The sequence below is a fragment of the Gallus gallus genome, chromosome 15 (genome assembly GCF_016699485.2).
Source record: "Gallus gallus isolate bGalGal1 chromosome 15, bGalGal1.mat.broiler.GRCg7b, whole genome shotgun sequence".
Lineage (NCBI taxonomy): Eukaryota > Metazoa > Chordata > Aves > Galliformes > Phasianidae > Gallus > Gallus gallus.
The window spans coordinates 4820069-4843215 of record NC_052546.1 but is presented as its reverse complement, the minus strand read 5'-3'; the positions used below and the strand labels follow the sequence as shown (position 1 = coordinate 4843215).

The 23147-nt window shown below is 45.2% G+C and overlaps 1 protein-coding gene across 1 annotated transcript in view; it reads right to left on the bottom strand.

Annotated features, from left to right (window-relative positions):
* Window positions 1–15558, bottom strand: part of CCDC92 (coiled-coil domain containing 92) — a 46761-nt gene extending 31203 nt beyond the window's left edge. Inside the window, exon 1 of the mRNA XM_040648368.2 lies at window positions 15221–15558. The gene's annotated coding sequence lies outside the window, so the exon portion shown is untranslated. The remainder of the gene's footprint in view (window positions 1–15220) is intronic.
* Window positions 15559–23147: the final 7589 nt, after the last annotated feature.

Genomic DNA, 23147 nt, shown 5'->3' with positions numbered 1-23147 from the left:
TTCAAAATTACTGTCAAAAGCAGTTCTCTCTCATTTTAATTGTAATTGGTTAATCTCATTTTATTTGCCTTGTGGCTATGGCTGTGAAGCTTAGGAAACTCTCGGGGCCCCTGCTCTGCTCTCAGTTACCCTGGGAGCAATTCTGAAGACCTCAGCAAAGTTGCACTGGATTTATTCCTTGTGCCACTGAGACTGCAGGCGGTTGCTTGGAGAAGCCTGCAGAAAGGGAGGAAATGAATGTGGCAGATGGCTGTTCTTTTTTCAGCAATGAAGACAGACAAATGGTTTAACCCTCACTGATTTAACCCTCCTTATTGCCCCTCTGCAGTGAGCTGCCAATGGTCAGTGCAGGGAGCTAGGGGACAGGATGAGTATGAGCATATCACTTCCCTTTTCCTTTCTTCTGGAGGTAGGGAGGGCTACAGCTGGTACAGCTGTCCTGGGAAGGCACGAATAGGGTGCCAGGATAGCATCAGGTAGGATATACCTCATTAGATTTGGGGAAGTCAGCGGGAGCAGACTGCTCCCGTAACTATGTAATGCACCATGCACAGTGCCAATAGGTTAAACTGATCTCTGCAGCATACCCACACTGTCAGGCAGTGTTTGTCCAGGGGTAGCTCAGCAAAATGCAGAGTGCGCAGTGAACAAACCATTTCCAGGAGATGCACCAACAACCTGCGCTGTGCCTGCTAAGAGTCTGGCAAAGACCTGACTGAACACGTCCAGCAGCTCATCCATGGCCACTGTCTCCATGTCCGCTCCTCGGCACACGTGCGCAGTCAAGTGGAATTTGCTGCTCTGACTTGCAGGCAAGTCAAAGAGCTGTCAAACAGTGATCACATCTAACACCACTCATCATCACCATCAATTGTTCTCCAAACGAAACAGCCCACGTCGCCAAGCAAAATGCTTTGGAAGATACTTTTCCACTGGACACGCATCCAAAATAAATACAGGAAAATCTCCTTCTCCAAGCACTGCTCCTGACTACTTTTCATTTGAATCATTAGCAAACCCGAGATATACACACACAATAGCACAAGGCTGATGAAAACCCACTTCAACATAGTGCCCCAGATTTTTTCAGAGATTAATAATCTTTGCTGCTCTCAGCCTACAAGAAAAACATCCCTCCAGCCGATCCAAAGCCAAGATGATGTGCACATTTTCACACACGCTGCCCACGAACATCCCTCGCTAGATGGATGCTTTTTGCAGCTGGCCATTTGAGCCCTGAAGAATGCTCAGATGGGAGCTTGCCATGGTTTGTATAATTCAGCATTACTGTTAAGTCTTTGTCTGCCCTAACATGCCAGTTCTGACGAGACCCCGTTGCTGTAGCTTCAGGATTTTGCTTCCAGCCAACGCCACGTTCCACCCCTCTGACTAAATCCCATCTCATACTGAAGCCCAGGTGCTCAGCACTGGTGTAGAATGAGCAACCACCTTCCCACACCACATCTTCTTCGGCTGTACAGCTCGCCGTGAATTCAGAAAGGGTCCTCCAGGCCCACGGAGCAAGCTGAGCTCCTCAAGGCTGGAGCTTAGTTTTGCCAAGACCTGAATCCAAACCACACACAGCCTGCTAGCTTCAGTGGGTCCCACCCAGATGGCCCAGGTTCACTCAAAACTCAACCCAAGACCTGGCCCAGGCACTGCAAACAACAGCGACTCTCTTTTTCTCCTTGCCTGCAGCGGATGTCCTGGAGAACCTGGCTCGCAGTTCGAGACCTTCATGAAACTTATGGAACATTCTCTCAACTGCAGTAGCCCAGAGATGGCAAAGGCACAATCGCAGGCCTCTAGTTCTTGGCTTCTGTGTGTTGGCATTGCCTTTGAATGTGCTAAACGCTGTGGTCAAGAAAAGTTCTGGTTTGCAGGAAAGCAAGCTTTCAGACAATTGCTATTCTCAGTGGATTTTCTAATAATTCAGTACCTGTCTCTGCACTCGTCCCCATTCAGTACGACAAGGCAAATCATACGACCTGGATCATACACCGAGCTACAGTGCAAACAGGTGGGACTCCAATGATCTCAGCAAGCTCCCTTCCAGATCTGGCACACCAGACGCCAGGCTGTTTACCTCTGTCTATGCCAAGAACAAGGCAGCCCACATTCTCTTCTGCAGGTGACTGCATTTAAATGGAAGACACGTCCTTCAATCTACTCTGACTTGGTCATGAGGTAGAGTCCTGCTGCTGTTTGCAGCTAGACTGGGAGTGTTTAGTTGTTAAACGTGCCAGAAGCTGAAGCTAGTGTTGTACCTCTGCTTGGAGAAACAGTATTTCCAGCATCTCCGGTCTTAATGTAATTAACTTTCCCCTGCCTTGGACTGCTTCCTTTGCAAGAACACTTGGCTTATTTCTTATAGGCCCTCTGCCTAGCGGGGGAAACAGCTCCGGCTCAGGGCCCTCCCTCAGCTGTCGGCTGTGCTGTGCTCCCCCCTGGGATGCTCCCTGAATGTGACATGCAGCTGGTGGCGTGGCAGGACCAAACCAGAGCCCTGTGCCAAAAGAGTTCTGCCATCTGCAGCTGGGGGTTAGAACTAGATGATCTTAAAGGTCCCTTCCAAACGAAACCGTTCTATGATTCTATGATTCTCTGTATGTGCTGGAAATGCCCAGGGCAAATGCTGTTTGTCCCCTGTTAAGGCAGTCACGATTGCTGCCTGGAAAAGAAAAGCCCTTTCTTTTCAGAATCTGATGCCTGTCCTGATGAGCAGAACTAGGAGCTGAGGAGCCTGGCAGAGCAGCGCTTCTCTCAAGCCTGGCTCTGGTGTGGGTCACAATGCCGTGGCAGCCCCTGGGCCAGCTCAGCACTGCCTTGGGCTGTTCCCAGCGGGAGGCCTTGGTGTCCATGAGACAAGATGGTGAAGACCTGGGGGAGATGCTTTCACTGAAAGCCCACATGTCAGCACGCCTCCCAGCCCTGAGACTTCTGTGCAAATCGCTGACATTTTCTAGCACTGCCTGAATTTTGGGCAAGATTTCTTTTTTCCCCTCTTCTTGCTCCATAGCTCACTGCTGACATTTTAAGATCAGCAAATCTGATCTATACGATAAACTAAATCCAAACCTCCTGAGGCTGCAGCCCAGCAAGCAAACAGCTCTGTCTTTCACCGCTTGGAAACCAGGGGCTGGAAGCAGCCTTCTGGGTGCATGAGGGTTGTGCCAAACGACACAACATCTCCAGCATCACCAGGAGCCTTCCCATGACCAGCAGCCACCAGCCCGACTGAACACATTGTTCAGACTGCTGTCTCATGAGCGGGGCTTACAGTGATGGATTGTGCTTCTGTAAAAAGCGGAGGGAGGAGGTAGCAACCATGACAGCGACTGTGGTTGGTAGGAACTGGTCGTAGCTGCAAAGCAGGACATGCAGGGAGGAGGGGGCCGGAGCAGCATTGTGCTGCTTCCTTAGTGCTGACACCACTACAAACCAGAGCTTGGAAGAAATCTGACTTTGTGTTTTCTCCCCCTTCCTGCCCCCAGCCCACCACATTTCTCATGGAACAAAAATCCTGCCTTTTGCCCAGCTCTACCACTGGAGCACTAATCCTTTGGCTGTGGCGGTGGATTAAATCTCAGGCCCTGAAAAAGCTCTTCCAAGGCACAGTGAGGATTTTGTTTGTCGGGGTCTAACCCATGCGGCAGCTCACAGCTGCCATGGTTGTGAAATTGTGCTTTTTCTTTCTGTTTTAGCAGCCCATATGATGCAAGGAAAGCAGGGCTGTTCAGAGAGACCATTCTTAACGGTCTGAAAATAAACCTAATATTTTTCTTGGCTTATAGAGGAAAATGGTTACCTTGATTGAAACTTTGTTCTAGCTCACAGACAGTAATGAAGACTGCAGATATGAGACTTGTACAGACTCTGTTACACAAACCTTCGTGGAGGCACAGGGTTTTCTTTTTCCCTTCTTCCCTCCCTTCTCTACCCAAAATGCTGCCTGGTATAGCTAAGAACCTTCAACAGCTTGTTGGGAAAAGGAGCACTGTCTCAGGTGCAGACATCATGAGCCACCTTTGTTCTTTGCCATGCTGACGAAGGTTAATGAAACAGCTGGCATTTCATCAAGGCCAGCGCTGAAAATTAGGGACAGAGCTGCCATTAAAAATAACCAGATGCATGCATTTCTATCCCTGACACACCGGTCTTGAAATATCTCCCTCTTGGGCTGTACTGCTTCCAAGGAATAGCAGGAAATTGCAATTGTTACACTGGCCAGAGAATGGATTTAATTTGTACTGTTTTATCCTCCCTATTGGAAACTATCCTCTGTTTTTTTGTTTTTTTTTTCTTCCACCCCAGCTAAAAAGAAAAGGAAAAAATCCAAGAAAACCAACACAATTACCTATAAAGCCTTCCATGCAGATGAGGCATGGCCTACCATAAAGCATACATGTTTCCTCTACTAGAGATATGGATTGCTTGCATTCTGCTGGGCTTCCTGCAACCTATCTATACAGGTTGTTGTACATGCAATACTGCAGCAGCTTAATGAAAATTGGTTTGAAAGCCACTGGTTAGTTAGTTCAAACAGTATACAAAGTTGATGCCAGGGGTGCAAATATATATTTGCTAAAGAAAGGGCAGCTGATGAGAATGAGTTGGTTAAAGGGATTAAATGAATGAAGATTACAGTTAAAAAAGTCTGCAGGAGAAGAATTAATTAAACTGACTTTTGGACAGAGAGGAGGAAAGAAGCAGCAGCACAAATAACACTTCCAATCTCCCAGCAGCAATTGCCCAAGCAGAGGCGCAGGAGCCCTGGCTGGTTTAGATTAGTTCAGCAGGCATCAGCATGTATACAGCGGTGATGTTGCTTCAGTTTAAAGGCAGTTACTTGTTGAGCAACCATAATTTAATTGCATTTGATCACAAGCCTGTACAAGAAGGAGATATGCATTCATCTAAGTCACCTGTTTTCCTTAAGTACATACTGCTCTGGCTACACAGGTGGAACCAGCCTGAGGAAACGCACACCCGTTGGGCAACAGAGTGCTGAAGGTTTATCAGGGCTGAGCAACACCAGACACACTTTTTCTTAAAGAGGACTTTTGTACTCTTGTGACATCGCAGTGGGAATATATCTGGCCCCGTTAAGATTGGAAAGATGATTGCAGTGATTGAGTTACAGAGGCTTAATGAATTACTGCTCATCAGCTGAGCTGCGGTAACTGACTCTGCCTGTTGAAGGCACAAAGTACAGTGCATTAGCTCAAGGCTGATTTCAAGCAGTGAGGCATAATGTGATTACCCAGAGCAGAAGCTGGCCTGAACTCATAGGCTAAACCCCGTCTGCTTTTGGAAAAGTACCTAGTAATGTTAATTGGCTCCAGCACGGTGGGTTTAACAACTAATCTGGCTCCAGAAGCACAGTGATCCCCAAGCTCACATGAGGACCAAGGCCGGCTGCTGCCTTAGAGATGTGCGGTCCTGTTTCAGCCAAGCTCTGAACCCGTACTGACAGCACAGCCCCTAGATCGGCACCAGAAGCCTTTTATTACTGACTCAGGCAGGAGGAATTGTAAAAATGTGGTGAATCATTAACAGCCTGAACCTGGGAGGTCTAAAAGAGGTCATCGAGATGGATGGCAGCTCCCCAGCACGGCCATGAGGAAGCACCAGAGCTGCCGTGCTGCAGCGTCCCACCCTGAGGTTGGACACAGGTTACAGGAGGCCGGGAGGCACGGTGCCCCACTGCTGCTGGGAGCCATTCCCTGTTTCAGCAGCAACCACAGCCAAGAGCTGAAGTGATCCCTGATAAGCTGCTGGTGGGAAACAGACAGGGGATGGCACATCCCTCATCATGTCTGTCATGTGGTCAGACCATGTCAGGGCTGACAGCATCCCAGGGCAGGGGAACTGCAGGCAGCAGCACTGCCATTGCCAACATTGTTGGCTCATTACTTAGACAGTCTTCCTCAGGCTCCCGTATAATGGTATGAACAAAATCTCCAGCAAGAATAAAAGGCCCAGAAAAACCTGCATGGAGTCCCTACACAAAGAATAGTTGATCCTGGGCTTTGCTACCTGTCACAGTACATTACATCTCCCCACAGCTGACCCCCAGCATGGAGCACAGCTCCTTTGCCCAGCTCCAGGACTGCAGGCGACAGATCTGTGTTTGTGCTCAAGAGGCTCTTACCAAACGAGGAGCTCTGGGAGGTGGGATGGAGAGTAGGCAACCAGCAAACCCTTTTGCAGCAGGTCCCTGAGGATTCTGTTTTCCTGCTATTTTTAAGTTGAAAAGGATTGAGTTTCACTGCAGGAAATAGTTCTTCTCCTTCCCACCCCACTCACTTCTACAGCACATCGGAAGAGCCGTCTGCTGTCTGCTGGAGGTTTCCAAGAACCAGACGGTTAAACTGGAAACAAGGCACTTTGCTATCTGCAGCCAGAGGAGAACAGGGAGAGAGGATGGAGAAGAAACACCCCTGGTATGCAAGTGCTCAAAACAATAGGGTGTATGTGCTTGTGACATTCACCCTTCCCTAATCCTTATGACTGAGTGGAGAAAGTGGCTGGGGTCTCAGATGAGGTTTCTGTGAAGCCCCCAGAGACAGGATGGGGAAGTTTCCCTGCCTTCCCTAGTAGAGCAATGTCACAGACAGATCTCAGGGAGCAAGCACAGTGATCTGCCCTCAAGTAATCTGCATCACTTGTGGAGCTGGACACTTGCAACTGCACTCAGCTATAGATCTAATTCCTGCTAGAAATAAATTCATTCAATCATTGCTCTTAAAATCTCCACATGTGTGGGTTGTGGTAACACCACGACAGATTCCAGCACACCAATAAATCTGCATGTTGTCACAGATGTAAAATGGGTAGTCAGCACCCATGCTCTGTGGCTCCACACAAGATGCACTGAAGCCATCAGATCCAAAGCTAGAGCTCAATTCCCAGGACATCCCCTAGGACACAGAGAGAGGCCTGGCTAATTAACAGCAGCCTGTTGGACATCTACAGTCCATCCCAGAGTTCACAGCGCAGCGACAGCTCATCTGCTTCTTCCCCATTTTGCTGATACTGATCAATTTTGCAGACACAAATTCACCCTTCCTGCGCTGGGCTGGGGCAAGGCACAACTCATTTCTCCCACTTCCCTTGCAGTGACAGCGGAGACAATGCCACTGTTGTAGGTGATTCTACATGCTTAGTGGAAAACCTACTGGAGGCTAGCACAGTTTTATCAATAATCTCCTGTTTATTATTCCTCCTGGCATGGGGTTTGCTGTTACCTTTCTAGCACAGGCAATGTTTTCCATTCATCTGTTCTCAGCCAGGTGTTTGCTCATTTGCAGCAGGGTGCTTCAAAAGAGACAAAGCTACAATTGACAGGAAACAGAAGGCCAGGTTGCTGCCAAGACGGGCTCTCCTTGGGGGCATCCACAGTTGTAGAAACGGTTATTACAAAGTCTTTCAGCAGTGGTTCTACACACCTGCTGAAAGAGCCTTGAATTTGCTTTCATTGGACCTGTCTTTCTGATGACCTTTGTTGGGCACCTGTTAGACAAACACTGTTGAGGTTTACATCCTTCCAACACAGCCAGTCTTGGTTAACTAACTACTTCCACTCCACTCCAGCTCTTCTGGAGCTCGAAGGAAGACTGAGACTGGAGCAGGACAACCCCCTCAAATCACAAGGACTGATATTGTGTTTCTGGTCTATAGTGGGATGCTAGTGTGGTTTCAGGCAGATTCAAGCATGGGCTTGAAGTGCAATACTCCCCTTTTCAGTTGCAGAGGGCAAGTAGAATGGTTTGTTGGGAAGGTTACATGGTCGAAAGATGGAGTCCTGAAAATTGAGCAAGACATGCTCAAGACAAACTAAGGAGATCAGATTTGAGTTTGCAAAACAAATCCAGCTGGTGGAGGGAAGATGTGGATTAGAGCAGACAGAGCAAGAGTGCAGCTGGGAAACAGACCACAGCTATCTTGGAGGAAGAAAGAACTTTTCCAGCCCTCCTTTCCCTGCACTTTCACTGCAAAGGCTCACACATTTTGAACTAGAACTGCCCTCTTCCTCCTCCTCCGCTCTCACATGGACTGGCTGTCTGGGACATTAGCTCAGCTCTGCTCAGGTCCCACTAGGTTCTCTCCGCATGCAACTCCCAGGCTCCAGTAACAGATAGCTCTGCGGCATAGGATGAACCTATCACACTGTGGTTATTTCATTTTTTTTCCCTTTCGTCTGCTTTCTGGAGCCAATAGGACACAGATCACCCAGCTTGGCTGGAGTCCTCACCAGGGAAAGACCAAAGTCATTGCTGTTCAGACTCTACAAGTCCTGAACTCTCATTAGTAGTGCAACATTACTGCTTCAGTCATAGGGATTCACTCTGGTAATCCCATGCACAATCAAGAGCTACTCAGCAGGATTCACACAATGAGCACAGGGACTCCCTAAGCCTTCTGAAAAAGCTGTAGAGAAGCTGCAGCCAAACCCCTGGTGTTCCAGCACGATCTGCCTCCCAGATAAATGGGCACAGAACCAGGACTGCTGGTACAGCCCAGCAACTGGCAACGGTATCCCTGCATCAGTGATTCAGGAAGGACATGCCGACATGGCCCTGGGAAGAAAGAGAACTCTGCAGGATAAAGAAGAAAAAGGAGTGGAAATGCTGATGCTGGCTAAATAGCTTCATTCAGAAGTGATTACTTGGTAAATACAACTCTTGCTCCTACTATGTTTTTGCCCCTTGGCAGCACGGAGGAGCTATAAATACAGGTACGAATGATGCCAAAATCTGGGGAAGGTGCTACAGCCTGTCTCAGAATGTGGGCTGGCACCCATGATGCACAGAACAAGTACACACTGTTTTTCTATGCAGGTCTTAACATTTCAAGGCAGACGGAAGGAACAAATGCCCACAGACCACTTAACCATCAGCAGACATTAGCAGGACCTCATCTACATCCCAGGAGGGATGTCCAGCCTTGGCTCACAGCACTCTCCCACCCTGAGCACTGTTTGTCCTCTGGGTGCAGAAGGTAGGCAGCAAGGGGCTAGATCCTCCTCTTCAACCTTCAGAGCACCTTCACAGCTCAGTGCTGCTTAAATTAAATGCCAGCTCTGGTGTGGGACTGTGATCCCCAAGAGGTTTATACAAACACTTTGGAAGAAATTCAAATATTACCATTTGGCATCCCATGAGTAACAGCATACCTGTAAATACCATGGGCAGAAAAATGGGCTTTTGTGTGTATGTGTGTGTGCAGTAAGTTCACAGTGATAGCACTCTGTCTGGATTTGCAACTGTCTAGACAATGGAAAAATTAGCATCATGAAACTGGATAGTTTTATGAGATGCCCAGCCAAATATCTGGGAAATATTTTTGTAATGGTTCTCCTCAGAGGGAGATATGAATCTGAGCCATTCATTAGAGATGCAGTTCTTTTGTCTTGTGTTCTGGTGAGGGACAGAGGGGTTTTACTGAGCCTGCTGAGCCTCATCTGCCATGCTTTTCAGCCAGATGCTGGATGCTACTGTGGAGGAAAATAAGCCCTCAGCGCAAGCATGGCAAATGAGCTTCCTGTAGTTTGGAGCTGCTGGTTTTCTGGTGTGGAAAAGAAATCTATTCCCAAAAACTGGAGGCTAGGATCTCATGAAGACTATTTTATGTCTGGAGACAAACAATTAAAGGCCTGTTTTACAGACTATAACAAAGCCCAAAGGATTTCTAGGTTGTAAGGTTTAGCTACTGCTCCTTATGGGGTAAAAGCTCACAGAGAGCTAGAAAGACTCATTCTAAGCCTCCAGCCTGGAGCCCTGGCAGCTATTTCCTTAAATGATTCACAGGGATCTCTCTTCCTCTAAGCTAGCAGAAGAAGATGCAGCAACCAGGACTGCACTTATGGCTGAGGCTAAGTGATTTGTCTCCATGATGTCTGAAAATTTCCTCCTCAGCACCTCCATCCTCTGAAGAAGTCAGAACAAGCTCAGAGCACAGTGATTTTTGGGAGTCCCTACAGTAAGACAACAGGCCTGCTGCAGCCAGCCCTTCTCAGAAAAGCATCAGTGTCCACAGAGAGAGAACAACAGATACACACGTAGAGGTAGGTTTCCCCTGACTAGGAATTTGCTTCAGTTTTGGTGGTTACTTCCTTGTCCTAATGCAAAATAAACACGAAAGGAATAGGAGAACACGCCAACATCTTCCATTGCTTCTATGAAAGCCTTCAAAAATGGTAGACCAAGCAACAGGCATCTCATTTTAAAAGCAAGGATGTTATCTTTCCTTGGAAAGAACAGGCTGTCAATTCATCTTAAGGACAGCAGAATTTAAGTAGAGGCTCATTACTAACGATTGCTGGCCAATGAACCTTTGGCTTGCTTTAGGTTGTGTGAAGCCTTGAAAAACTGCTCTGAGCTTTCAGTGGATGCATAAGGGAAATAAACAGAAATGACATTTGCAAGACCTGTGTAGATTCCAGGAACGTGGTGCTCAGACTGGGGCTTCTCCCCACAAATAGCAGTGGAGGCTTTCTGTCAGTGTCAATGATGACAACCAAAGGTCTGGATGCAAAACACAAAGACTTTTAATGGGGAAGATGAAGCTGTCATTGGTCACTTTCATAGAGAACTCACATTTTCTTCTGTGAGGGACTACATGGTGTTCCTGGATGCTATTCAGCAGCAGCTAAAAGAGTCCCCTGGAAGAAGAGTGTGTTGCAGCATGGGATTTTGAGAGCAATAGACCTGGCTAATCTGAGGAAGGAGATGTCCAGTGGTGGATAACTTGCTGTGGGAAGTGGTTCTAGAATGTGGTCAGATTCACACTGATGATAACAAGAAAATGCCAGGAGAACCAGCGCTTGTTTGGATAAGGGCAGCTTGGCTGGCTAGGGCAGATAGCATTGAAAGAATTTCCTATCCATGGCAAAATAACAGGACCAGAAAGTTAACATTTTTGTGCTGCAGATTCAGTTGTTGTTTGATGGTTCTGAGCTATTTCCTTGCTCCCATCCATCACACCATTGACTGGCTCATTTTTTCCCCCTTCCAGTTTTTGTAGAACTAATCTGTTAAGTTTTGTGGAGTTGATCTTGGCTCATGGCTCACACCCCACATCTGTTTTTCTAGGCCTTACCATTTGACTCAGAATGATTGCATTTTAACTTCTTCCCCCCTGCTACCGTCAAGCTTAGAAACGACACAAAGCACTCCCACCACCACCAAGACATACCTGATGTCCGTGAAGGCACACGGCCCCTCACCTCCTGGTACTGAATAGTGAAAGGTTACCGTAAGAATTTCAACTGCTTATTCATTATTCTTTAAGATGATACAGTGAGAACTGACAAGATAAATACAATTATTCTGTATGAGTGAATTTTCAAAGCTCTCCTTTTAGTTCTTATCCAAGATCCTTTGAAAGCACATCATCAAAGATAAGCACACATACTGACCAGTGGGACTTGATATATTCTGAAACAGGGCATGATGTTTATTCTACCTTTCGAAATCAAGGCCTACTGTGTGTGTGAGCGACCAGCGACTTGCCACAGCCAGCCCCATGCACCGCGAGGAACAGCAAACGTTCAGGTAGAATGTATCTGGTCTCTAAAGGTTTGGGCTTCCCCCCCAGCTTGAAACTTTTCAAACAATTAATCCCTCTTTGAAAACCTGAGCTCTTAGACTCTTAACACCTTTCTGAATTTCAGTTAGGGTAATTGGAAGGGAAAAACACTGATTTCAGTAGGATAACTCCTACATTAGAGGTAGGATATACTTCAGCATAAGCATGTCTCTTGAGCACGTAGTCAGAGAAGCTCTGCTGAAACTGCAAATTCATGACCTTCTGCTTGCTTAGATATATCTGCAGTGGATATGCTTTCTACCACTCTGCATCTGGTAAGACAGTTAATAAATACTTCTTTCAGCATCATCTTTCCTGTGGTATTCTGCTCATTCTAATTCTGCTGCTAGGCAGTGCTCAGAAATGCAGGAATGTCAAAGTTAGAGGGAAGGTTTTGTCCCAAGTGCAAAACAGTCTGGACTCCAGTACACATTGCCTTGGGTGTGGGAGTTAAACCCTGCAGGCCAAGAGAGAAGGACGAAGGCCACGGGTTAAAGGCAACTCCCTGCCAGGTTAACGTCCCCTTCCTAACCTAACTTTGAGCACTGCAGAGTCCTGACCACCTCTGCTGGATTAGCCCCCAAGCAGGATGGCTACAGAACTGAAATGGTGGCAGGTTTAAAAAAAAAGAAAAGAAAAAAAAGGAAGTGAAAGTTTGAAGGCTGCTATTTGGTAATTTAATTACCCCAAAGAACAAACAGTGAGGGAAATAGTTTTCACAGGGGCAAACCAATAGGATTTGGGAAAAAAGGTAAAGCCTTTAAACTGTTACACAGAGTAAGCTCTCTGGTTGCAATTAGGAAATGCAGCTCAGTCAGGCATGGAGTGCTTTTCCTTGCCAATGTCCGAGTCTTGTTTTGTCTCTGATAATTCCACATTCTGCTTTTAAGAGACAGCTCATGTTTGTTGTTAGTAGGTTCAATATACTAGGCTGTACAGGCATATTATGAGCCCTTAAATAAACTGCTGGGGGGTGGGGTGGGATTTTTTTACTGATGAACTTACTGAAGATGATATGTCAGCACTATGACTGACGATTAACTATGTTTTTCAAACCTCTAGACAAATTAATTCTCTTACTTAAGAAGAAAAAAGTTTCTCTAAAATATCTTGGCTGTGTTTGATATGCAAAAACCTGAAGAATCTCCAAAACAACCATTCTTTGCTATGCATGATGCCAAAACATGGCCTGTAGGGCCAAAGTGGTGCTTGCAAGAAACACTGGCATTGATTTCAGCAGAAGCAGTCTCCAGGCTCACTCTCTCTTGGTTTGCTATGGCACACGTTTTTGCTGCAGATACTCAGTGTCTGCACTTACTCCATTCAGGTTTTGCTGTTCTGTTCCCCATTCTTAGCCCTTGCCAACTGTTAGCCCAAGAATCATTTGTGAGAATAAAAACAACAGTGACAGCAACTGAAACAATACAGTTCATTTCCTGCAAGAGCAACTCTACATATACCAACAATAAATGCCACATAACGAGGAATTAATCTTCTCCATCTTTAAACTCTGCTGACTTTAATCCTTACTGATGCAAACTCCCACTCTGCCAAAGCAAAAAGCCCACAAATTTCCTTTGTCGTTACTCTAGGTTGAACACAAGATAACATGTGCATGAGCTACCACAGAACCATGTTGTGCCCAGTTCAACACCAGTAAGAAATGGAGGCAGAGGACGTCCTCTCTACCAGGGTTTGGTTTGCACCCTTTGAGCCATGTGACTTTTGCCATCATACTTCAAAGAGGTGCTCCCAGAACACTGCACTGGAAAGAAAGTTTGGAAGCTGAAAAAGGAGCAAGGGTCCGTCATTCTTGCTTCTAGCCTGGCATGCCTTTTCTGGGCTGCTAGGCTTGCTCTCAGCTCTCCAGTCCATTACAAGGTGTAATTGCAGTGTAGGGAACTATAGTTTTTCCTTATAGCTCCTTATTGTATAAGCCTACGTTAAAGAACAACCCATTCTTTACAGTTATTCCTGCAAAAGACTGTGTCAAAACCAGAAAAACTGTCAGGCAGAACAGCTGCATTTGAACACCTCCCTCTTCCTTGGCTGCTGCAAGGAAAAATTTGGAGAGACGACTGTTGTACAGACATTTGGATGCATTTTAGTGCAGTAGAACACAGCAAGCCTCCTAGGAAGTGAGCATTCCTCACTTCAGTTGATCCAGAATTCCTTGTGTCTCCTTGCAGCAGGTGGCCCTTGAAGTCCAGAGAGCTCCGAGTCACCCTGCTGCTTGTAGTATGGACTGCTCCGCTCCATCTTTCTTATTCTCCTTAAGCCCCTTATAGTCACTCCTTCCTCTCACAGCCAAAATAAAAATCCTTGAGATAGTAGGTGCATCTTGGAACAACTAAGAAAACCCAAAGCTCCAAACTTCGGGGAAAAACAGGTGGAATGCATGAGGAATGCATTTAGAGTGTTAACCCAAGTGCAGCACTACACAAAATACCAAGAGGAATAGTTGAACATTATTATTTTTTTAACTACAGATGGGCTGCATTAACCACAAAGGAAACACAAGAAGAGCTTATATCTGGAAGTAATAAAATGCATTTGCATAATGTACATGGTGCATTCAGTGCTAGCAGGAGGTGCTGCACGAACAACCCAACAGACTGGAGACCTCATTTGCCAGTGGGAGTGCAAAACCAGAGATCTCCTTCCAAAAGTGGCCTGAAAGCTCTTACAGGGGCAAGAAGCTGGCTCCATCTCGCAAACATAGACACTGCTCCACCTTTCAGAGGTATACACAGCTTCCCTGTAACCTCTGCAATATGCAGCAACTCTTTTCAAGATTCCAGAAATAGCTACACAGAGAAAATTCATATGATTCAAACAACTATGAAATGTTTTACATCCTAAACCCGTGCTGAAAGTACAGCACACAAGTGCCGAAGTGGTGGTGCAACAACCTGTCATGCAGCAACGCCATAGGCTGGGTCTGAAAGCTGTGTCACTGCACTGATGGAAATCTGCTGGTGTAGCAATCCCAGTCTTCCTGTCTGGACTAGCACAGAGATTGCCGGCACAATTTTACTCCACTTTGTCTCCACCATTCTATGCTCCTATTTTATGTACCTCTCACACTGGTTGAGGTTGTAATAAATCCCAACTGTTATCTCCTGAAGGCAGTCAGCTGTGGATGGCCTAAGTCGAGAGAACTTAAAGTAATCCCAAATGAATGACACTCCTTTATCTACTGTCTTACCCCTCTTTCCTTCAGAGGATGACACGAGTAAGAATGGCTCCAACAATCCAGTGAAATATAGGATGACCCAAAGCTACTTCCTCACAAGCTGTTGCCATGTGTAAGATCAGGATGCAAACCTTGTCTAACATAAGTAATAATGACCTGTGTATTTTGGAACAAGGGGAGCACGGCTGAAATTCTTCCCTTGCTAACATGCTGCGCTGCTAAGCTGCTATGGCAGACATCAGAAGCAATAAACGTAAAGTCAAAGGCATTGTAATGTAAGGAAAGGCTAGAGAAACCCAAACTGAGTTGTCATAATAACATAATCCAGAATTCATTATTTTTGTAACCAAAAAGAAACTACTGATATGCCAGTTTCCACCCACAAATAGCTGAAGTTGAGGCTCTGAGTTTAAAAACAGTTGAATGACTTACCATATGTTGCACTGGATGGTTTTGGTCAGAAGTCCACAAAAGATCAGTTAGACAGCAATTTCTCCTGTTGAGACAAAAACGAAGAGGTAAAAATTGCCTTGCCAAGCCCAGAAGATAAGCACAAAGACACGTTGTTTTAAATCACAGGGGAGCAGGTTGTGCTGGAACACATAAGGAACAAAGCAAATACAGACTCTTGGGGTGTTTAGACTACTGCCTGTCTGCCTTTTTCCAAGTTGGGTTGAATGAAAAAACAGTGTACAGAGCATTCAGGAATAATGCAGACATGCCAGAGCACAGAGAGCTGTTTAACCCAGGGCGACAGCTCATCTACAGGTGAAGGTTCCAGGTGTTCAAAAGGCAATGAGGAGACGTAGCTCGTACAGCGTGGTAGAGCTGAGCTGGCTTGCAGCTTCACAACAGCTAGCCCTTGTGCTGCTTTTCTCTGCATCTCAGGAGATAATGCCCAAACCTCTTGGCAAATGGATCCCACTGCAGTTTCCTATCTTTATCCTGGAGAGCTTCGTTCCTGGAGATGTGCTGGAAAGACCAGCAGCAGATGTCCCAGGTTTTCCCTGGATTCTTTTTGTTTGATTTGTTCCTGTGTCCTGAGAACCTTCTTTACAACCAGAAATAGGTCTCAGACTCTCAATAGCTTCAACCTTCACATTTCTTCCCCTTTGCCTGAATAGATTGTAGGTGGTCTCATGCATGGCTTATCTTTTGTCTTCTGCGACAGCATTGCAAGACTTGCACCACAGGTCCTGCTATCAGTCAGCAGAGAGATAAGGGGAGACTTCCCTTGTAGTAGTTACTCTCAGTTTATCCAGTTCGAGGACATATCCCAAGTATATTTGCCAAGCTGTGCTATGAGCACATCTGAGGAAGCTCCAGGAGGCAGGTCCCAGCTTCCCATCTCTTGGACAGCTTTGCCTCAGCAGCTCCCAAAGGTCCCAACCCAGTGGTTAAAAGGCAGGAGGGGAGCAAACAGCATTTGCTTTGTGTGACACAGAGGGCTGGGAAAATTTGAAAGACAAATTATTCAAAATAAAAAGCGGTGCAAAAACAGATTAGAAAACTACTGTGCTGTGACTATTAATGAAGCGATAGAAAATATCAATCACTCCCCGGCCTCTGAAGCTTGCTGTGAGAGAAGAATTAGGAGATTTTATGTTCCAAGTACCAGGAAACCGCAGGGCCCTGGTGCCTAGTTCTCAAAAGAACACTGTTTGAAACGCGGGGAGGAAAGCAGAGTGCTGCAAAGACAGCCAAAGGGAAGGTTTAAAAATAGCAGCTTTCAGTTTTGTTTCTTTTTTTCCTCTTCTAAAGAGCCTGGATATAGGATCATGTCAGAGAGTGGATGAAGAGAGCAGACCAGCCCCTGAGGAGGGAGAAGTCCTCCCAGATACTGCGCTGCTGGTGGGGGCTGTGCCCTGCTCATGTTACCTTCCAGTTCAGGGCCTCTCAAAGAGCCAGTCTCTCTGCATCCCTGTTCCCCCAGCCCAAGAGGAGGGCACTTGTGGAGTGGCATCTGGGCAGCTCAGCAAGCTCATCTGCTGAGGCAGCTCCAATGAGCAAAGCTAAAGGCTAAATGGGTGACCAAGCCTGAACTATCCCCTTTTGAACACATACAAAACAAAATTCCCTTAGCATTAAGGGCATTATTGAAATGCTGTGCAAAGATTTACTAAAATGTCTAATTTACTAATGGTCTGTGTGTGTGTATGTGCAGGGAGAGATCATGTCTGGCTGCTGTACACTGGCAAATGTGTTAAACCTAGGGGAAAGGCACCTAAGTTCTGATGCTGATCAGACTTCTCCATGATCTTCAATCAGACTCTGTGCTATATACCATTTCAAAGAGCACCAGGCTGGATCCAAAGCACCTATGGAAGCAACCAGAGGCAGAAGCTGGATGTCGGTGCCTTAGACAGGCAAAGCAAACAGGACAGTATCTCCTGAAATGGACAGCAATGTCAGGCAAGGTCTGCAGAAAGAAATGAGATCTAGTCAGAACAGATGGAAAAACAGATGTGCCTTTAGGTAGCTGATCTTAGAAGTCAAAGCTCCTTTCTTACAGGGATGCAGGATGCCCCTTGGGTCTTTGCTTTGCTTGTGGAGAGATAAGAAAGACACAGCTGATGCTCAGGTGGTTTTTTCTCTGGGAAGAATGTACACCAGGGAGCATTAAAAATGGGTCAAATGTATAACCAACATATTTGACACTAAAGTTACTAAAAGAAAAGGCAACACAAAGCAGTGCTTTTTCACACTTGAGGCTGAGAAGACAATTTTCCATCAAGATTCTTCTGGAAAATAGTAGGGAAGGGCTTAAAGCAATATGCTGTTGCATCTTCATCTCTTATTGCACCCTCCTACCAGAGATCCCAGATTTCATTTGCTTTTCAGCCCTCAACAGTTGTAAAATATCCACATATACTCATACTCAAGCCTGGGGACCTTGCTATTTTTCAGCTGGAAGACTTCAAAAGGTTTCCCAAAGGCCAAAACGAAAAGGCTTTTTTATGTTTCCTAGAGAAAATCTTGTGCTGATGCAGGAAGCGCTGATGTTTGAAAGATAAACAACCAACCACACTCACTGAGAAATGGCACAAAACATCTTCAGATTTGCCTCAGCCAATGTTTTGACCTCAGCACAGCAACCAGCCAGAACTAGCTGGAAAACTCTCAATATTTGGGAGAAATGTGGCACCATTCTACCATCTCCAATCCAAAGCAATACATGAACACATTGTACTTCTGGAACAATTCTGGCCCTGGCTGCATTTTGGGGCTATAAATGCAGACAGCAGAGGAAAGGGGGACATAAGAGGGACTGCAGTGGAAAGCCGGCAGTAACGAGGGATGCTGTTTTTTCCAGAGTCCAATCTAGGAAGAAGCCACGCACAAAGAACATTGCGTCATGCTTATGCCTCCCAGGTATGCCCTGAGCTGAAATTCTGATGGATTTCTGCATTACCGGTGGCCACATCTCTCAAATCCTCTTTCTCTGCATGAAGCATCTTGCCTAGGACATTTAAAATACCCTAGTCAAAGCATGAAGTTCTGGCAGATCCATGTTAAGAACAATATTTGCACAGACAGCAAAGACAAGGGTGTCCAGCAGAGATAAGCAATTCAGTCGTGTTTAAACACAGGAGAGTTCATGTCACAGCCTCATCCCAGGATAACCAGTGGCAAAATCCTTTTCTGCAACAGGCCCAGTGGTTTCAACCCCACTTATGCCAGCAGACATTGGACCTGGCTGCCTTGCCAGCTACTAGTTTCATACCTTCCTCCTCTGTTTGTCAGATACTTAAGGCAACAGCGTCTCATTCACCTTCCTTTTTCAAAAACAAAAAATCCCTCTGAGAATCCTTCAGATGCTGTTCTCTCCCCACTTATGCCTCCAGCTGCTCTCACCTTTGTGCTACCAGTTTTGAGCAAATCCAGGTCAACTCTGAAAATAACTTCCTGGCAATTTTAAAAGCCTTTCACTCTGTGATTTTAGGTAGAATTTCAAACCTTTCCAGTAAGATACTGCTGATTGGCCAGGAAGATCACATAAATCATCCTGCTTCGATCCCTGGATTGGATGAAAAGTTCCAGCATAAATCTGCCAGGTGCTGTACACTGTGTTTCCACAGATATTTGTGTTCAGATTAGGTCTCTGCTAATAGCAACTCACCAGCAGCAGCACTGGCTACAAAACTCCATCATCAGGTGTTTTGTCAGCCAAATCTCTGAAACCTTACACAAGATGACCTCCTGTTGCCCAGACCTACAGAGCAATACAAAACTCCTGTAAAGAGCCCCTTTTTTATTATCACTGCACCGAATGGGCTGGATCAACATGAAGGCCTCAGCAACAGGCAGTGCAAGGCAGCCCCTATCCTCAGGAGTTTAAGATCTAAACCAGACAATGCAGAGAATAGCCCTAAATTGCTTTTTCTTATGCTGGAATACTTTAGACGAATAAAGCTGCAGGTTTTTGAAACACGGTAGCTGGCTCTGAACAATTTGCTTTGTATTCAGCCTGCTTAAAAGGTACCAGGGTGAATTCATCCCTTTGGTTTTCAATTGGGCAGAATCCCAGGTCTCTGACTTAGCTCCACATCTTGATTGCACCTTACTGCTGTGTCAGACAAATATCCATCCAAAGCAACAGCATTACCTCTAGCAGATCCTCTGGGAGTTTACATTAATGTCAGTGGCATTCAGGCACCTTCTGTCCTTGTTTCTCTGCTCAGGACTGTGCTGCCAGCGTAAACCAAATGAGCAACAACACTTCCTGTGGTCAGGAGTGAGCCTGAGTTATCACAGTTAGGGCACAATGTCAGCAAGGCAAAAAAAACCCAAAACCCCACACCTACACCTGTGCTCCTGATGTGGTCTGAAAGCCTCCACCTGGGAAAGCAAAACAGTTTCTCATATCTCAGCTTTAGTGGGGAGTTTCCTCTCTGTACTTCAGGTGGAACAATACTTTAAACAAAGCTATTGCAGCCTGATGGCTGAAGAGGCAATTTCAGGGAAGGCATCCAGTAGCTGGAAATAAGGCTCCATTACATTGTATTAACTATTAAGCTTAGTGTAGTAAGCCAGACTACTGCATACTGAATTAATAATGTTATTTATTCCATTTGGTGGAGAACGGAGGACACTTAATCATCACAGCTTTTTAGATCAGAGCTGGCATCAACAGCTCAGCTCTGAGAGTATTTTATGGAAAACATAGAGGTGGATTGAGTAGCTGAAAGAGAAGAGAGTGTGAATGTGTGAAATACAGCAGATTTGGTAATAATAAAGTTATATGGCCTTGATTCTTCACTTGGCTTCCAATGCTCCAGAAACACTTTGTCTTAGGAAAGCATAACCAAGTCCCCAAAGATAAGTTTGGGTTGGAGCTTGTATAGGATCTGGAGGCACTTAACTTCTTTCATTCTTGTCAAAACATTTATTATTTTGAAAGCAAAAAGTATCTGCTCAACTCAAACAAGAAAGTGTCGTGGAGAAATCTGAAGCATTATTTTTTTCTTGGGGAAAAGTAAAAAAAATAAATAAAAAGCTACAAAGATGAAAAGAGTGCTGACACACTTGTCTAAAAGCAGGTGTTCTCCCCCAACCCCTTTTAAATTTGGAATGATCAACTATTAAAGAAATACTTGCATAAAGTTTCAGCAGTAGAATCTTTACCTTTTGAAATAGGAATTACAATATTACAGAGGTACAATAGGGCATCCAAGATACCTTCCCTGTTATTACTCTTTCATTTTTCTGCTTCCTAACGTGGGGCTTTCTGATTGCCATCTCTTACAGCCATGTGAAGAAGTCGCTTCCCATGAAAGAACTGGCATTTTCCCCCATCACTCAGCAGGTACACCCTATCACCACTCCGGTACATTTTTCAACCCTAATCACTTTCCATTTGCTATGGGTTCTAAAATTCAGTCTACTGGAGAAAGAAATAACTGATCTGCCATTTCCTCCAACTCCAATTTCCATGCCTTTCATGGAGCAATTTCACTGACTTCACAGGAGCCTATCTAGATTTACACCTGCACAAAACTGAGGCAAAAAAACTGACCCTTGGCATAGAATATCAAGTTCATAAATGTGTTCTGTATCTCTGTGAATCTCCCCATCTACAAAGGTGAACAGCTGTTGCTATAAATCAGACAGTCTGAACTGGCCATTAGAACTTCATCCAGATGCTCCGTTTAAAATATACAAAGGCAACGTTTTGGAAATAAAATCTACCCTGGTGTCCTCGGGGACACCTTCTGTTGGAGAAAATCTCATAATTCAAAGCTAAAATTAGCTCACTTTAATGCTTTTACAGGAGAACCAAGATACTCAAGAGTAACATTGCCTTGAGAAGGCCTGTTAGATGACTTAAGGGATCCTAAACATCTGGCACTTTGGTACATACTGCATTGGAGACATCTAGCATCTTTTTCGACTTCGCTGTGGTTGTAACTTTGGCCTATTAGATAGGATGGCTGTATCTAGTCCAGTTCCCATCAACCATTCTCTCCATTTGAGTAGGAAACACTTGCTAAAGTCTGGAAACAGCTGGCAGAGTTGACTGTAGCTTGCATTAACAAAAAAAGTTCTTGTTTCTGACCACAGACTGCCCTTTAGATTCTGACTGCAGTTGCCAAGGGCTCTTCATAGCTTTTAGGATGAGGCTGTGTCATCCAAGATGTAGCTGGCTGTGTTAAGGGTTGACTTTTGGAGCATAACACTTGCTATCAGGACAGATATAGCTTTATGCAAAAGCAGAGGGGAGCAAGATGAGCAGCCCCATTTTACCAATAAGAGAGAGGAAGAATAAACTGAATTGCACTGAGGGAGAAAGAGAGCTGTATCTTTCTTTCTCAGGGACATGCCATAATTCAGACAGGCCAAAATGCAAGTCTTACCTACACACTGTTCACCAGAAGTTTAATTCCACCTAGGGCAGGGCTTCTGGACCGAACCTGCTGCTCCTTCAGTACATAGCACACATTTTTCACTCTCATTCATATGAAGAGCTTAAATGAAGCTCAAAGGCACAAAATGGTTCCTCAGTCACATCAACCTCTGCACAGTCACCTGTTCCCAAAGTGGCAGTCTCCTCTGCCTCCATTAAAGTCACTGCTTCATCCTGAGAAATAAGGCCAAATCAAGTGTCCTGTTCTGTCAGGTTTTGCCATTCATCTTTCTAATGGTATTGGAGTGTCAGACACAACATGAACATGGAAAAATCAATCAAGTACAGACAGAGCTCTACTTTGAGCCTCCAGACAGTCACACAGAGTAACAAGCTGAGCTCCTTTCACTTAATTCCACATGTTCTTCTGAGGCTATGAAAAGGAACTTTATGATATGCTGGAAGGGATGAAGTATCAAAAACTAGACTGAAGAAACTGAGAGCTTGGATTCTTTTTTCTTTGATACATGCTTATGTAAATTCAAATAAATATGCCTAAATGCAACCTTTCTTTAATACTAGCAGAGCTTATTAAATCTATTTAAGTTAGACAAGCTAGGCTTCATGTAACGCCAGAAACTCCCCAGACAGTTTTCCTTCCTACTTAATACGATACTCTACAATTACACATACCAGAGAGTTCCATTCTAGCATTTTAATTTACAAATACTTTTTACATTTTTTAATGTCCCTGTGGGCAAGTAGGCATTAAGAGTCCACTTTATTCAAGAGTGATCAATTGAAGTGTGGAGAGGCAGCCTGTTTTGCTCCAGATCACACACTGAAATACTACCAGAGTTTGGAAGCTTCTTTCCTTGCCCCTTCTTAGAAGTCACATAGAAATAAAATTTCTAATATAATTCATAATTTAAAAGCAGATACATTATCTGAATGCTGAGCCAAATGCTCCAAACAGAGACGCAGAGTACAAACTCAATAGCAAAAAAGCTATATGAAGCAAGTAGAGACTAACCTTAACCAAAATGGCCACAATGAGGACATCCATCACTCCTTCCTCACCAAGGGAGTGCTGCTCTCTGTCACACAGATCTGTCAGACATTTCCTCCATGTCTCTTCCCAGAGCCAAGTATTTTCTAGGGGAGAAATAGGTATTACTAAACTATACCAACTCATTTGTGTGTTTTCTCAGATGTCATAGAGCAAGTGGACTTTATAGGCAGTGTAGCAAGGGCAGAAGATAAATCCCAAGGTGCATGGGGCAGGCTGCATCTGTAGGAAGAGATCCAGGCTGCAGGAGGCAAAGCTGGGAGACGAACAGCCCTGGGGATGGCTTGGAGCAAACCTTGCACTACATTGCTGTTTGCAGATCCATTCCTGACACACTCTGTGCACAGTGTTTTAAGGGGATAAACTGAAAACTGCCATCCCTCCACGTAAATAAAGGGAATTGTCATAAAGCTAACAGATCCCGCTCTTAAGTAGCTCTCAAGAAT